Source organism: Cupressus sempervirens, chromosome 5, assembly GCF_028749045.1.
Source record: "Cupressus sempervirens isolate cs-2001-9-10 chromosome 5, ASM2874904v1, whole genome shotgun sequence".
NCBI classification, from domain to species: domain Eukaryota; kingdom Viridiplantae; phylum Streptophyta; class Pinopsida; order Cupressales; family Cupressaceae; genus Cupressus; species Cupressus sempervirens.
This window is the reverse complement of record NC_143122.1, coordinates 951,141,156-951,159,244: the sequence shown is the minus strand read 5'-3', so window position 1 is coordinate 951,159,244 and position 18,089 is coordinate 951,141,156.

Genomic DNA, 18,089 nt, shown 5'->3' with positions numbered 1-18,089 from the left:
ATAGAAACATATGGCATGCTACTTCAAAAAAATTTATTTATAACACTATATCCTAGCTATATAGAGCCAATTGCCAACTTGAAAAAACTCAAAAATTTGAATCATTGTTAAAAGTGAAAATTGAAACAGGTACTTTGAATTTTTTTTGCATTAACATACTTAAAGCAGCTGAGTTCATCATAAGGTGTACAAACTACCAAGCATCTTACATTTACATCTTCAAAATAATCTTAGGGGAAAGTCAAAAATATGCATTCTTTGCAACTACTTAAGGGGATAATATCTTTTACAATTTAGAGCAGATGTCTATTGATTACAAAAATATATCATAAACCTATAATTATATTATTTAATACAAAAATATATATAACCAGCTTAAAAAATCCTTCCCAACATCTGCAAGCAGCCAATATAAAAGGCTAGTCCATCTATCTTGTTGTAGCATTACCATGAGGAACATAGTTAACAACATTCACTCTATCTTCAATACTAAGATCTTTAATAAACTTGTTAAGATTATCCATTTCCCTTTGTTTAAGAATATCATTTTGAATAGAAAAAATATTGACATGAGACAATATTGTCCTTGTGACACGGGATTCATCCCTCCTACATTAGATCATGAATCTGTCCCTTGATATTTCTAAAGCAACGACATCTTGTGACATTATTTGAGAGTGTGTGATTTTACATCCAAACTCAATAATTTTTCTCATTCTCTTCTAAAAAATCTCTTGATTTTTCTCCTTCCAAAGAAACCATAGAATTTCACAAGTTAAAATAGACCAAAAAGTATTAATTTTAAGATCAAAAGATCCAACAAAACCTACAAGGATTCACTCCATGAGAGACCTATTTTACCATTCCAAAGTATGGGTGACACAAAAAAATAGACCAAACACCATGGGAAAAGGTACACGTTAAGAAAAGGTACTCATAAGACTCTGGAATAGAGTAGACCCCACACATAATATGATTATCAAGACTAGTAGGCAGAGTATAACCAACAAGAAGTTTCTTTAGAAGTAATAACCATCTAAAATAAGACTTCTTAGGCTCATAGTGAGAATGCCAAAAGAAGGTATAGATAAAATTCTATTTATCAACTAAGTACCCCAGCCCCCAACCATGGTTAACCCTATCAAGATTAGAGAAACCATCCTTAATAATTTTATAAATATGTTTAGTAGAAATGCTCCTAAACTGATTACCATCTTCCATTTGATCCTTTGAAAAAACTATTTAGTGTCCATAATATGTCCAAGGAAGAGATTACCTATAGTTTTAACAATGATGGAGTATGTCTTTTTTTTTAGAATTAGGAATGTGAAATTTGCTAACAATCTCATTCCATAGCCCTAACCTATCATCAACCAAAATATCATTAACAATAGAGATGTAACTGCTACTCCAATTTTTTGTAGAATAGCTTTGAGTAATGCAAGAGGTTTACCATTAGTTTCAAATCCCCACCAAATAGATCTATCTATAAAAAAATACGTAGGGGGACCACCAACTACACCCCTGAATGGGATAAGTTTTCTAACCTAGGACCAAGCCTTCCAAATAGATTGAAAACTTTTAAGCCAAACACAAAGAGTTCAAAATCCCATAACAAACCTTATAACATATCAGAGGCTAGCAAAAATTTTGAGAACTCTCATTAAGAGTGGTTCTTAACTCAAATACACTCTACATGTGTCAATGCAAGATGTGGTGGAAGAGTTTAATTGGTTCCCTTTGATAGCACTAATAGTTACCTTAAATTACTTCTTGGAAAATTTGATAGGCTGGCATGTTTGACATTCATTTTGGTATGGTAAATTATTCTGACACCCTCCCTTAATTTCTACCACTAAAGATTCTTTATGTGCAAGAAATTATTACAATTAAAAATTCAAATATTTATCCCCAAAGTTCAAATAGTATGGGTCTTAGCATTAAGCCATATTGAAAATGCAAAGAAGCAAACCCTCGCAATTTATAACCCTCGTAAGTTATAACTTACACTTACCCCACAAAGACCATCCATCATTCGTGGCCACCCCGTAACGAGGAGTCTCCAAGGTGCTCTATGTGAGTTTTGAGGTCAATCTTACGAGGGTCATAACTCAGAGCTCGTGAGAGATATCGATGAAACATTGAATGCTACATGATGGTGATGTAGAGGCCTAAAATAACTTATCTCATTTTCAAGAGATCGTGTTCCATTTGGATTCAGCATGATGATCTCACTCAATGCCAAAACTTGTAGTGTGCCTCAATTCCTAAGTGCACCACAGTGTAACTTTGAAACTACTGATCTTGGCATCGAATCATCAATGCCATTAGCTCTGGATGGGTGGGTGAACCCTAGAGGCACCCTTGTTCTAGCTGCAAAGACCATCCATCATCTGTGACCACCCCATACTAAGGAGACTCCAAGGTGCTCTAAGTGCATTTCAAGGTTGATCTTTTGAGGGTCGTAACTCAGAGCTCGTGAGGGCTATCGATGAACCATCAAATGCTACAAGACAGTGATGTGGAGTCTTGAAATAACCTATGTCATTTTTGAGATATCACATTTTTTTTGGATTTAGCAGAGTGATCTCGCTCGATGCCAAAACTTGCAATGTGCCTTAGTTCATAGGTGCACTAGAGCGTAACTTTGAAACCACTAATCTTGGCATCGAATTTTCAGTGTCATTAGCTCTGGATGGGTGGGTGAACCCTAGTGACACCCTTGTTCTAGCCATAAAGACCATCCATCATCTACAACCATCCTGTATCGAGGAGTCTCCAAGGTGCTCTAAGTGTGTTTCAAGGTCAATCTTCCGAGGGTCATCACTCGAAGCTCATGAGGGCTATCGATGAACCATCAAATGCTACAAGAAAATGAGCCATAACTTTTTCTTTCAAAGTGAAAATGAGTTCAAAGAGTCAGTTAGGGGTTTGAGCATGACCATAAAAGGTTGAAAAAACCTATATAAGGTGTGAAATGTTAACATGCATTAATGAAGCTAGTTTTGTTAAGTGGATCAATATGGGTAATTTGATCAATGTGAGAAATGTATAGATGTTATTCATATGGATATGGTATTGGGGAACCAAGTTAAAAAGGTTTGATCCAATCAAGTCTCTTAAGTTGGGATATTTTGAATTATGTTGAAATTGAAAAGTTGTAGTATGAGGATAGTAACAAAGTGAAGGGCTAGTTATCAAAGATTATGAGTCTAGGAATGAGTTTTTGGTTAGGAATAGAATCCATGGTTGAGGAGTGGAGTCCTTAAGTGTGTTGAGAATAGATTTGAAGCCGAGAGCTAGTTTCAATGTTGAAGGTGGAGTTTAAAATCAGATTTGGGGTTATGTGAACCTTGTGTAGGAGGTTAACAAGTGTGTTTATGTCATGATAGCACTTCAAATTAAACATATTTGATAATAAAGGTTTTGTTACTGTGAAGAACCTCCTTATAGCAATATCGTGAGAATGCTCAAAATAACAGAATACTAAGTGATAGCAGAACTCAGAATGAATCTACTGATCGCAGGCCACTTCGAGGGGGTAACCTCCTTTGAGCAAGCTCAATACAATAAATTCGTCCGTGCCCATCAAGGGCCTCAACCTATTCTTATATACTGGGTACGATCTAGAAAAGTAATACTACCTATGCATGTGGGATAATAAAATATACTCACGGGACGACTTACAAAGCATATGCGTCCAACAACACTACTCTAATAAACAGAAGGAACACACAGGTTCCTAACATCCCCTCTCCCTTAGAAAAAAGCTTTGTCCTCAAAGCTTAAGGTGTGGAAATTGTTGTTGAATCTGAAGAAGGGGTTCCCAGGTAGCATCCTCTGGTTGCATGCCATGCCACTGAATCAATACCTCAGAGATGGAGCGAGAGCGAAGCTGGCGAGTGCGCTGGTCAATGATTGCCACCGGCTCCAGGATAATGGATCCTTCCGTATCCATTTCAGGGAGAGTAGTTTGTGCTCTGACAGTGGTACCCAGAACTTTCTTTAGACAAGAAACATGAAAGACTGGATGAATGCGGGAAGAAGGAGGAAGTTCCAGTTTATAAGCAACTGAACCAATCTTCTGCAGAACCTTATAAGGCCCATAAAATTTTGGGGCCAGCTTATGACGCCCTTTCAGCTTTAGGGAGGATTGTTTGTATGGCTGTAGACGAAGAAAAACCATATCCCCAACTTGAAATGAGCGCTCAGAACGGTGTTGATCTGTTTGCTGTTTCATCCGATTATGGGCCATGTGAAGATTATCCTGTAAGGTACGAAGAATCTGATCCCTGCTGCGGAGAACTATGTCAACTGCCTGGACTGGTGAGCTGTTGGGAGTGTAGGGAAGGAGCACTGGAGGTGCCTGACCATAGACTGCTTCATATGGAGTCATTTTAGAGGCAGTGTGGTAAGAGGTATTGTACCACCATTCAGCTAAAGGGAGCCACTTGGCCCACTGATGTTGCTGTTCGGAAGTGAAGCAACGAAGATAAGTTTCCAAGCATTTATTAACAATTTCAGTTTGACCATCAGTTTGTGGGTGATAGCCCGAACTCATCTTCAGTTTGGTGCCAGTTTTCTGAAACAGTTCAGTCCAAAAATGACTGGTAAAAGTTGCATCACGATCAGAGACAATGGAAGAAGGGAGTCCATGAAGATGAAATATCTGGTCCATGAAGATTTGTGCAACAGAGGAGGCAGTATAGGGGTGGCTGAGGGCACAAAAATGACTATATTTCGAGAGACGATCAACCACAACCAAGATCACTGTCTTGCCACCGGATTTAGGAAGCCCTTCAATGAAATCCATAGAAATATCAGTCCAAATCCATGTAGGGATGGGGAATGGTTCGAGCAAGCTAGGAAGGAGGGTCGTTTCACCCTTGTGGCGTTGGCAAGTATCACATTCAGCCACCATCTGTTGAATCGTCTGTTTCATCCCTTTCCAAAAGAAGTTTCTCCTTGCTCGCTCATAAGTTTTGAGGAAGCCTGAGTGCCCTGCTGAAGGAGAAGCATGGAGTTCATAAAAAATAGCCTGATGTAGAGCTGGGTTCTGAGGAAGCACTAGCCGACCCTTGTATTGAAGAGAAGCACCATCCCAAGAGTAATGTGGTATAGCAGAAGGATTATTGGCTAGCTGGTGAATGATTTGAGATAAAGAAGAGTCACTATCATAGCCCTGCTGAACAGACGCTAACCAATTGGGAATGGGCATAGAAATAGCGGAAAGGGAAGCTTGATTATCAAATGTGCGAGAAAGAGCATCTGCCACAATATTCTCCTTACCCTTCTTGTAGGTGATCTCATAATCATACCCCATGAGTTTGCTGACCCATTTCTGTTGTGTAGGAGAGGATACCCGTTGTTCCAGGAAGTATTTCAGACTTTGGTGATCGGTTCTGATGCAAAAATGACTCCCTAAGAGGTATGGCCGCCACTTCTGTACAGCATGCAAAATAGCCATCATTTCTTTTTCATAAGTAGAGAGGGCGAGATTCTTACCAGAGAGGGCTTTGCTAGTGAATGCAATAGGATGGTCAACTTGCAGGAGAACAGCACCCAATCCATTGCCGCAAGCATCACTCTCAATAGTGAAGGGTTTGGAAAAATCTGGCATCGCGAGAACAGGTGTACTGCACATAGCCTGTTTCAGTTGTTCAAATGCAGTCTCAGCAACAAGGGTCCAGGAGAAGGCATCCTTTTTTAACAGAGCTGTCAATGGTGCTGAAATTTTCCCGTAATCTTTGACAAACTTGCGGTAGTAGCCAGTCAACCCCAAAAAACCCCGAAGGCTCTTGAGAGTTTTAGGATGCGGCCAAGTTTTCATGGCATCTATTTTTGTAGGATCCACCCGCACTCCATGGTGTGCAACAATATGCCCGAGATACTCCACTTCCTCCTGGCCAAACACACATTTAGATAGTTTTGCACAGAGTTGATGATCAGAGAGAAGTTGCAAGACAAGCTCCAGATGATGGAGATGCTCAGCCCAAGTTTTGCTATATATGAGGATATCATCAAAGAAGACCAGAATGAATTTCCGGAGGTATGGTCGAAATATGTTATTCATCACTGCCTGAAATGTTGAAGGAGCATTCGTGAGGCCAAAGGGCATGACTAAAAATTCATAGTGACCATCATGTGTGCGGAAGGCAGTTTTAGGTATATCCTCCTCATTAACCCGAATTTGATGATACCCAGAACGAAGATCTAACTTGGAGAAAAAATGAGCCCCATGAAGTTCATCAAGAAGTTCATCAACAACTGGAATGGGAAACTTGTCCTTTATAGTGAGATGATTAAGTGCTCGGAAATCAATGCAGAGTCGCCATGACCCATCTTTTTTGCGAACAAGCAGAACTGGAGAAGAAAAGGAACTGGTACTAGGGTGAATAATACCTTGCTTCAGTAAGTCACGGACAAGTATCTCGATTTCGGTCTTCTGATGAAATGGGTAGCGGTAGGGCCTGATGTTGGGCGGAACACTGCCAGGAAGGAGCTGAATACGGTGGTCCTCTGGACGAGAAGGAGGTAATCCCACAGGTTCAGCAAATATACCAGAATACTTGTCCAAAATGTATTGGAGATCGGCAGGAGTGCTAGAGACTGCTGATGGCTGCATCTGAATGGAATGGAGCTGAGCAATGACACCATGTGAATTCTTCTTAAGAAGTTTTTCCATACGGTGTGAACTGATGATGCTGAGAGACCCTGGTTGTAAGCCTTTCAAAGTGTGTTGGTGCCCCTCGGCTGAAAACTGCATCCAAAGTTCAGCAAAATCCCAGAGAATGGGGCCAAGAGTGCGTAACCATTGGGCACCCAAAACCACATCACAACCACCTAAGGGTAAGGCAAATATGTCAGAGCGCATGTTATAATCTCCAATAGAGAGACGCACATTGCGACATTTCCCTTTACAAGGTAAAGTGCCCCCATTGGCAATCATGACTTCAAAGCTAGAGCAGGGATGGATAAAGCAATCAGCCTGTTTGGCTATTCGTGGATCAATGAAGTTATGAGTGCTACCAGAATCAATGAGTATAGTAAGAGGGATCTTCTTGAAGAAACCCTGGACCCGCATGGTTTGTGGAGTAGTGACTCCTGCCAAAGCATGGACAGATATCTCTGGTGGAGCTTCTGGTGAAGGAGGTTCAGGCTGGTGAGGCTCAACCTCAGCATCCACTGTTTCCTGAGCATCTACATATTCTTCCAGTTCCGGTGGAGAATCCACATCCAAGAGATAGAGCTTTTGCTGAACACATCTATGGCCCCGAGACCATTTCTCATCACAATTATAACAAAGCCCTTTGTCTCGCCTGACTCGCATCTCTGTTTCAGACAAGTGCTTGATCGGAGTAGTTCTGGGAGCTGGTATGACTGGAGGGTTGTGAGAACCTGTATTTCTGAATGGAACAAAATTAGATCTGGAGCGTTGTAGAGCACTAATCTTGTCTTCCGCTAACTTAGCCAACCCAAGGGCTTCCATCATTGTAGTAGGTCGAAACATTTTGACTTCTGAGCGAAGTGCATCCTTTAGACCACTGACAAAACAACTATGGAAGAATTCATCAGACAAGCCCTCTGTGTGATTAGCTAATTTTTCAAACTCTGTCTGGTATTCTTTTACAGTGCCTGTTTGACGCAGTTTAGTGAGTGCTCCTGTGAAATCATCAAAGGAACTAGGGCCAAAGCGCTCCAAAATGAGGGTGCACAATTCGCTCCACGTTGGGCCTACATTAGCCTTGATGTACCAACGGAACCATTGAAGAGCTTCATGTTCCAAATGAAAAGATGCAAGGGGGACTTTGTGGTTATCCAAAGTATTATGCAAGCTGAAATACTGCTCTGCCCTATAGATCCATCCAGTCGGATTAGAACCATCGAAGCGTGGAAAATCAAGCTTTGGTCCACAGAAATTGCCAGAAGAGGACCCAGTATCTCCTGAATGGTTTCGGCTCAGGGCTGACTGCTGAAAGTTAAGACCCAGAATTTTGTCATCCAGATCTTGAAGTTTGGTTTTGAGGGATGCAATTTCCTCTTCCATGATTTTTGCTCCTGTACGCGTAACAACCATAAAACAAGGTGTTTTTTTTTTTTTTTTTTTGGAATGGGTAGAAGATGAGAAACAAAAACTTTTTTAGTTACGGCAAACTTGGATTTGGGTAAAACTCATATAGGAAATGGGTGTTCGACGGGTGGTGGGAGACTATCTGGGGACAAGGGAAAAAGAAAAATGAGGGTTTCAAGGGTAGGGAGGCGAAATGAGGCGAACAGTCCAAGAGGGATAAGGGAGCAAAATGAGGAATTGAATCTTGTGGCTCAGTTTGGTGGCGATTGGATGAGAGGTGAAAAAGATAGGGCAAACCCTAAAATTAGATAAATGAGGGATTTAGGGCTTTGATATGTAAAATTTGGGGTTGGGTCGCCAAGGAAGGAAGTATGCGAAATGATATTGCAGACGTGCTGCGGAAGTATGAGCAGAAACAGAAAGCAAACAAGGAAGCTACGACTAAAAAACAGAAAAAATTTTACTCTTTTTTTTTTTTTTTTTAAAAATTTTGAACAGTCGACTTAGAAAAATTCACTCACAGACAGAACAACTGAAAAGAGTTATTGCAATAACAAGAGATATTAGAAGTGAGAGGAACCTGAAGGCCACGACAGAAAAAAAAAAAAAATTGATGTAATTTCCACCCAGCAAGCCCAAGAAAGTGCTCTGATACCAGATGTGAAGAACCTCCTTATAGCAATATCGTGAGAATGCTCGAAATGACAGAATACAAAGTGATAGCAGAACTCAGAATGAATCTACTGATCGCAGGCCACTTCGAGGGGGTAACCTCCTTTGAGCAAGCTCAATACAATAAATTCGTCCGTGCCCATCAAGGGCCTCAACCTATTCTTATATACTGGGTATGATCTAGAAAAGTAATACTACCTATGCATGTGGGATAATAAAATATACTCACGGGACGACTTACAAAGCATATGCGTCCAACAACACTACTCTAATAAACAGAAGGAACACACAGGTTCCTAACAGTTACCTCTGGTTTTATCACCAAGGATTTAAATTTGAACGCACGGCTTATTCAACGATTAGTCTCAGAGTTGGTATTTTAATGCTACGACCCGCGAGTTTTTTAGCCGTCAGATCCGAGCAGACCGATGGTTGGCGCCATCGCGCTATAAAGAAAATGCACGATATTTATGATAGCGCGATGACGCCCTGAGGACACGTTGCAGAGGTGGGTCCAGCGTTCGACGAGTCGAAAAAGTTCCATGGTGCCTTGTCCGCTATGTCGCTATCGCATATCAGCCAAAAAATCTCCATAGCGACATAGCGCCCGACGGAAATAGTCACGGGAACAAGTTTCAACGACCGACGTGATCAGGTGTTTCGGCAATGAATCAGGAGAAACCACATGTGCCAGGTCAGAGTTCCTGTCGGCATGGCTAACACAGTCGGGGCTTACGTTCACCATCGTTGGATTTGGTGGCATCAACGTATTGCGCCATCTCGCTATGGCAAAGATGTGCGGATTTTATCATGGTGACATAGTTAGCATCCGCCACATGGATCGACATGGGCCAGGTCTCACCAAGGACTGCCAGGTGTCATTGAGGGTCCGGTCGCAAGTCGCAGAGTACAGCAAGTCAGAGGTTTCGTGGCGGTGGGCTGAAAGGTTCACGGCCCAGAGGTTTCAAAAACACGGCGAGGCGCTATGGCGCCAACGGAAAACCAATGCATTTTTTGATGGCGACATAGCGCCCAAACAGAAAGTTCACCGTGGCGAGGAAGGATCAGGCAGATGGGTCCCGTCGGTACTCTGCAATGCAATTTGTCAGCCCAGCATCAAGATAGCGAATCAAATGGGGACACGTGTAAATCTCAAGGCATGCTGTCAGTGGGCGCTATGGCGCTATGGGAATTTGGTCTAAATTTTTGCATAGCGACATGGCGCCTAGCTGACACGTGGTCGCTCTGCAGATCAGGTCTTGGGTTGCCAGCTAGTCTTCATCGAACCAAATAGGGAAGTGCCACATGTGCCGCGGGCCCAGTGACTTACAAGGGAAGGCAGTTGCAAAATGACGAGTCTCCATGATCGTCGGATCGAGGCTGATCGATGGTAGGCCCCATCGCGCTATGGCAAAGATGTGCGGGGGTTATGTTGGTGACACAACACCTTGTCGACACGTGTCCTGTCGGCATAGTCGACAATGGCAGTTGGCGGTTAGTGTAATCGGCACAGTCATGATAGTATTCAAGGTGGTGCGGTTAGTCCAATAAAGGGTGGTCGACCACAGGAGGACCTCTAGGTGGCGAAATAAAGAAATGCAATTGGCCCGCGTGGCCTAGTTGACGCATAGGGAGCCCGGTTGACCTTTTGACCTCGACGGATTCATGAACCAGGACGCGAGGATAATCAATTTTTTCGTGCGATCTGATCTCCATGATCAATCTTGACCTACCAGAGTAAATGTAAAACACAGAATGACACTCCACCCACCTGTTGATCCATCTACCAGGCTGGAGCGCAGTTATGGCATCGTTTTCAGTCTTCTCAGGACATCATTGGCAAAAGAGATAAATTTTTTTGGAGATTTTTTCCATGATTGTCTTCTATGGTACTCAATGGCAGGTAGTTGCAGGGTCATTACAGCTAAGAAGATCTCAGTTACGCCTGAACTATAAAGGCAATTTTTGTACATTTTGTAAGGGTCGACTCTTCCTGATTTTCTCTGCTACTGCTTGCAGACTTGCAGTGTAAAAATCCCTTTGTCTCTGAGCTAGATAAGCTTCCTGTATCATCTCTTTCAGCCAGCAACATGTATGTGCATCGTTTTGCCTCTCATTGATGTATTGTTGAGATCAGTGGTTTGCATACTGTATCTATCTTTGGCCTATTGAATAATATACAAGCGAAATCTTCTTTTCCTGGTGTTATTCAGTTGGTTTCTTGATCTGTATGTGGTTGTTGATCGATATAAGTCTGAATGAACGTATGACTTTGGATGTTATCCTAGTTCTGTAGTGCATATATGGGCAGAAATGAGTCTGAACACTCTGTTTTGGTGCATCACCGCCTTAGATTAGACTAGGTAGATTTTCTTTAGTGCTCTCTTTCTCCCTTTTTCTTCTGAGAATAGATAGGTGCGCCCTGACAGTAAGAGGAAGTCGGCCTTCTCCGGAGACTCAACCTCGCAGTTCAAGTCCCACAGCTTGGAGGTTGTTTCCATGTTTCACTAGATTGTCCTCGCGCATAGGCCTTGGACAAGGGTGCAAACCTACGTGACAACTGGTTGTTAAAATGTTATTAAAAAATTATTGCATTTGAATTGAATATAGAAAACATGATCAAAATTAATGATATTCCATAAGCATGAACAATACACATGATCCACGATAAATTGAACAATACTAGATCCTAAATTAAAATGTATATCATTGTGCACATAAATGACAAAAATATATATCAAAATATATGTATCCATAGACAAATTACACAAATATATATCAAAATACATAGATCCATATACAAAATGTGGCCGATCATGCCATTGGAATGTGTATAATATCAATATTTCTGTAAACAATGTGGTATATGCCATCTCAAAATGTCTCATGATGCATCATATGACAACTATAATATACTAGGGTGCTAGTGGATGATCAAAATGTAGCCTCTTTGTTGCACTAGGAGGATCAGATGCCTCCTACATAAACAAAAAAGGAAAATGCAAAGTTAGACTACTAAATTTATATGATTCTTTGTATCTAACATTGAATTACTCAAATGCATAATGATCTTTTTTTTTTAATGATATTTTATACTATTAAACTTTGATAATAAATACCTCTCTCATTGACCTCCTGTGCCCGTCAGGAGTCCTCTCGTATGCCCTCAATAATGCTTGTACCTTGTTGATTGTGGCCTATGTATGTTCAAATATGTTTTTTAGATGAATCTACAACTTAAAATATAACATTATACTTCATAGCATGCTAAATTTATAACATATTTAATCAAGAATTCAAACTACTAGTATGGGCTCCTCCTTAGGATATAGTGGCTACATCATCAAAGATACAAAACTCTTTGATCTAACCTCATGTGCACTAGGAGTTTCCTACATGAGATACAAAATAGTAGTTGTTAATATCATGGAAATTAGTTTTGAATTTATTTATTAAGATAAGGAAAATTTAAAAAATGATACTTATACATACAATGGGGCTCTCAATGCAAATAGAAATGCCTGAGCATCCATGACACAAAATCTATATGTGCTCATCACCAATAGCCACGCCCTATACAATAAAGAATATAATTAAATTTTATTACCATAAATTTTTAAGAAGAATACATCAATATTAAATCAAATAGAAAGAACCTAATTACCTTTCCTTTGTCAATCAATCCTGGCTCATCCCCCGCACTTTGTCCCCCAAGGATAGGTGGTACCTGCAAGATAAAATAAAAAGTAGAAACCATATATGCTACAATATCAAATAGAAAAAACAATGAGAACACAACGTAATGTATTTTAGATGTCTCAAGGCAAAATGAAATAGCTGAGAGTGTGGCATCATCAACCTATCTCAGCTCCTCCTCAATAATCAACTAAACATGAATTAAGATCACATACACGTATAAGTCAGTATGGCTTAAAAATTAAAATTAGTCTACTAGAAAAATTAACTTTAAATCGCATATGTTATAAAAAATATATATATACACATACCAACATAGGATTCCATGCCTTTGCATGCCCCTCCTCTCTTGCATCAAGGTCTATAGCCTCTGCATGTGTGTCTAGTGTATCCTCTTCTAATACAAATTGATACTCAAGAAGATCACCTATGGGACCCAGACAAATATTCTTACATGTAATGCAAGTACAAGGCACACAAACATGTGATGAGCTAGCTGATGATGAAATCATGCTAGCATCATCAATAGGAGGAGGTAGGACTGACCTAGCCTAAGATATCAATAGGCTACTTAGTCTATGGATGGCTCTAATGGTCTGAGAGCTAGCCTCTAGGATAATATCAGGATGCTACACTCAAGGAGGGGGGGAGAAATCAATAGGGGGGAGAAAAGTGCCAACTTTCTTCTATTGGGAAGAGGGTCTATCCTAAGGAGCTCCTAGTCCTACACCCATGTTGGGCTTCATGCTCCAATAGTTCACTTTGAGTTTCAACACAAATTCTGAATACAATTTTCTAAGGAAATAAAATGGCACCTCTAAATTGCTATGTGGAGGGATGTCAAAAAACATCCACCAATGATTCCAAAAGTTCACATGTATGGCATCATTTGTGCACCATTTAATTGATAGTTTGGGCTTTTTTTGGTCAACTAGTAAACCAATTTTTGCATTCACAAAAAGGGAAACCAAATCATCTTTACTTATATTGAGGGTTGCAACCTCATCATAGTCCAACCCATCATCAAACATCTCATGCATTTTGTCACGTCGACAAAGAGCACCATTTTGTTCCTCGATAAGTATTTCAATGTTATTCACTATTGTGTTTAATGTGGATAACACAGGGGCCAATGCAGGTTCATTATTATATGTTGTATGCAAAGCCCTCAATTCGATGAGATTTTCAAATCTCAAATCCTCACTTTGAGGAGGGCTTTGAGGGGGTAAAGGATCATTTGGTGGACAATTTTGCAAGGGCACTGGATCATTTGGTGGGGGCTTATGAGGAAAATCATTACTTGCCTTAGTATCATCATTTTGGTCTACCATACCTATTAATTCGCAAAACATAATTTATATTTTTAAAAAACCTAAATTTTAACAATTTCTATAAAAAAAAACCCAAATTCTAAAAAATTCAACTAAAACTAACAAATTTATAATAAAAATTAATAAATTTTTACTAAAATTAGTTTAAAACAAAAAAAAACTTACCTCTTATTGTGTATTTGATTGAAAATCAGATATATGAGCAAGAAAATACAATATCATTATAAAAGCACAATCCGTGGGTTGCGTATTTTTTTAAAATAACAATGATAGTTATCAGGTATCTAATATGATATTGGATACCTAATTTTTTTGGATATCCAATATAATATTAGATATCTGACAATATCTAATTTTTTTGGATATGCTTTTAGATGTTTTCAAACTCTATTTTTTTCACATCGCCAATTTTTGGCACACCATGATCCTGCATATACCCTTTTCCAAATTCCTTTTAGAAGCATCATCAAAATTTAATTCAAAGTAATAATTAGCTTGAGGTATCCACATGACCTACCTCAAATACTTTTCTTTATAAATTCTACCAACCAATACCTAGTAAAAAGAGTTTTCAATTTGTCTCCAATAGTTGAGAATGAAATTTCTCTAAAGAAATACATTATTAGTTGTTAGAGTATAAACATTGATATTCTCTAAATAAACATCTCAATCTTCTCCTAGACCCAATGTACCCAAAAAAAATCATTCTAAATATCCTTGTATTCCTCTCCCAAATATTCTCTCATATCATAGATGGAGGGGTGATGCTCTAAATTTTTAATAAGAAAGTTCCCTTATGAAGAAGAGGTCATCACAATAGAGGACGTGATAATGATTCTGGAAGGGGGTCATACAACATGATTTTATCTAATACTCTAAACAAATATCCATGAGAAAAGTCACCAAAAAGTAGCAGATGATGGTAATCTTCCTTTTATTTTCCACACAAAGCAGTGAGTGATTCCTAATATAAAATACCCATTAGAAGTAAGAATTTTTTTAGTGTAAAGTTAAATCTTAAAGGGATATTTATTTTGACGTTTTTAGTAAAATAGTGACATCCACGTGGAAATAAAGACCATGATTTGATCAATTTGATTAAGATTAATTATTTATGATAACAACTTTAAGAAATGTTTTGTGATCATGAAACTTTAAATTCCCCGTATAATAATTATCACCAAGGCTTAGTTGGTCGTAGTTGATCTTCAATTTAACTATATAATTACTCAAAAAAAATAGGCATTGAAATGTGAATATTTTTTTTTAAATGTATTGGACATATAACCTTCAACCATTATTAAAGAAGAATTATCATAGCATTTAAGATCTTATAACATGGTAGTATATTTCAATAAGAATATAATAGATTTAGTGTTATAAAATATAGGGAGCATCCTGACCTATTTTATATTTTATGGTGGAAGATGATGTGGTAGGGATTAAAAGATGATAATGTGAAGTAAAAATTTTTTATAAAGATGAGTAATGGATATATATACACATAAATAATATGAAAAAGAAACCCAAATGAATTAGTGGAGAAAAATCCAACAACTATTTCATATTAGAATGTTAGTGTCAAAATAACAAAAATTAAAATTGAAGTGCAAATATCCACTCTCTTTTTTTCCTTTAAAATTGAAGTGCAAATATGCATTGATGAATTTACAGACTTATAACCACAACTTCACAATACTATTTGTAAAAGAAGACCCCAAATTCACAACTTTGTGAGGATTAACCATAGATATAAATAGTAATTACATGCAAATATAACCAATGTCAAAAAATAATAAATTAAATAGAAGAAAACACAAGACACACGGATTTAATATGGTTTATCCAATCCCTATGCTATCTCCACCAACATCAAGTCCAATACTATTACTATCCAATGATTATAATCCACAATCCCTTATAGCTTAAGACCACCTTAAGAAGCTATAATATCATCATACATCATGAAATCCCTAACTCTAAGCCATTTTGTACAAGATTTCCTACTTAAAAAATTAGGGTTACAATAAGTTGTTCCAATGAAAAATAGAAATCATTCCCTCAAACCCCTATAGAAATAATCTGGGGGGAAATTGCTTCAAATAAATATCTAAGTCTGATTAGGCTCCACACACAACAATCTCCCACTTCAAGACTAATAAGACTCTACAACAATAACCTCCCACTTAGAGACTAGTCATAGCACCACTAAACCTGTAACTCCCACTAGAATATCAAACCATCTTAGACCTTGTTATTATTTTATTTTTTTCAGTGTAATAGAAAAATTGAATCTAAAGAGGAAATATGATTCTCCTTTTTCACTACCTTGGTAAACATATATGCGGGGTTATCATATATACATATCTTCTCTAGCTTTAACTGTCCATAATCCAAAATTGACCGAATGAAATGGTACTTCAACTATATGTGTTTTTGTCTTTGAATGCAAACCAAGATTCTTGACAAGATAAATGGCACTCTAGCTATCTATAGAAAAATAATTATACCTTTGTGGGTTGAAAAAATATAAAATTAACTCATTTTTATATTGGTTCCATCAATCTCTTCTCCCCCAATTTCGTTGGAAATTTATGTTAGATATTCCAAAGGACCTATCTACAATTTTTGGTAGTAGAATAAGTTTGTGGGAGATGAACGAGTCTCTCATGTGATAGAAAAGAATATAGTAATTCCTAAGATATTTAAATGAGAAGATGCTAAAATTGTAGAGTAAGTCTCAACACAAACATAAAGCATACACTATGCCAGACCCAATGTACCAAAAATAATTCATTTCTAAATATCCTTGTATTCCTCTCCCAAATATTCTCCCATGCCATAGATGGAGGGATGATCCTCTAAATTTTTAATAAGAAATTTTTCTTATGAAGAAGAGGTCATCACAATAGAGGATGGGATAATGATTTTGGAAGGGGGTCATTGGAGATGATTTTATCTAATACTCTAAACCAATATCCATGAGAAAAGTCACATGAACGTAGTGGATTATTGTAATCTTCCTTTTCTTTTCTACAAAAAGTTGTTAGTGATTCCTAATATAAAATGTCTATTAAAAGTAAGGATTTTGGTAGTGTAAAGATAAACTTGGAAGAGAAATTTATTTTGATGCTTTTAGTAAAATAGGGACATCCATGTGGAAATAAGGACAATGCTCTGATCAATTTGATTAAGATTAATTATTTATGATAAAAATTCTAAGAAATGTTTTGTGATCGTGAAACTTTAAATTTCTCCCATTATAATTATCACCAAGGTTTACTAGTAGATTTTCCCAAGGCTTAGTTGGTCATAATTGATCATTCAATTTAACTATATAATTTCTCAAATAGAGTAGGTATTGAAATGTGAATAATTTAAAAAAATGTATTGGACATATAATGTTCAACATTCTTAAAGAAGAAGTATCATAGCATTTAAGATCTTGTAATATGGTGGTATATTTCAATAAGAACATAATATATTGAGCTTTATAAAATCTTAGGAACATCTTGATCTGTTAAAAATATGAGTAGGGAATCTATATACCCATAAATAATATGAAAAAGAAACCCGAATGACTCAATGGAGAAAAATCCAACAACCATTTCATATTAACATGTAAGTGTCAAAAGAACAAAAATTAAAATTAAAGTGCAAGTATTCACTCTCTTTTGTTCCATTATACTTTACCATGAACCATTTAAACAATACGATAATTCTATTAATGTGTAGGAAAATAAAATGGCTATGAATTTAGTATCCAACATCTTTGAATGAAGACACATTTTATGTAATGAAAAAATATCAACTTTTGAAATAAATACAACATGGATAATATTTAAAGTTTTATAATTCTATTGACCACCATCACAGGTGATCATCAATCCTTTTTAATTCATAGTTTAAAGAAATAGTCTAAATAAAAATCATTAAGATTGGAATACAATCATGGTGAGATGCATATAAAAACTGGAACAATATATGTGAAGAAAAACCATCAACATCATTTTAAGGAGCTATGTTAAAGATGCACTACATTATCTCTACTATTTTCTACACAATCGATGGAATGCTAAACTCACTATATATATATATATATATATCTGTGGTTGTCTCACTTCTTTCATGAAGAAATGAAGTCATATCATCTCCTTGGCTGCCAAAGTAGAAGCAACATACTCTATCTCTGTCATGGTCAAAACATTAACCATCCACAAATGAAAAATCCAACTCATTGTTGTCCAACCAATAGTAAATACATAACCTGAAGAATTGAATTATTTGTTTTATTATTTTCTCCCTGATATAAGTTTTCA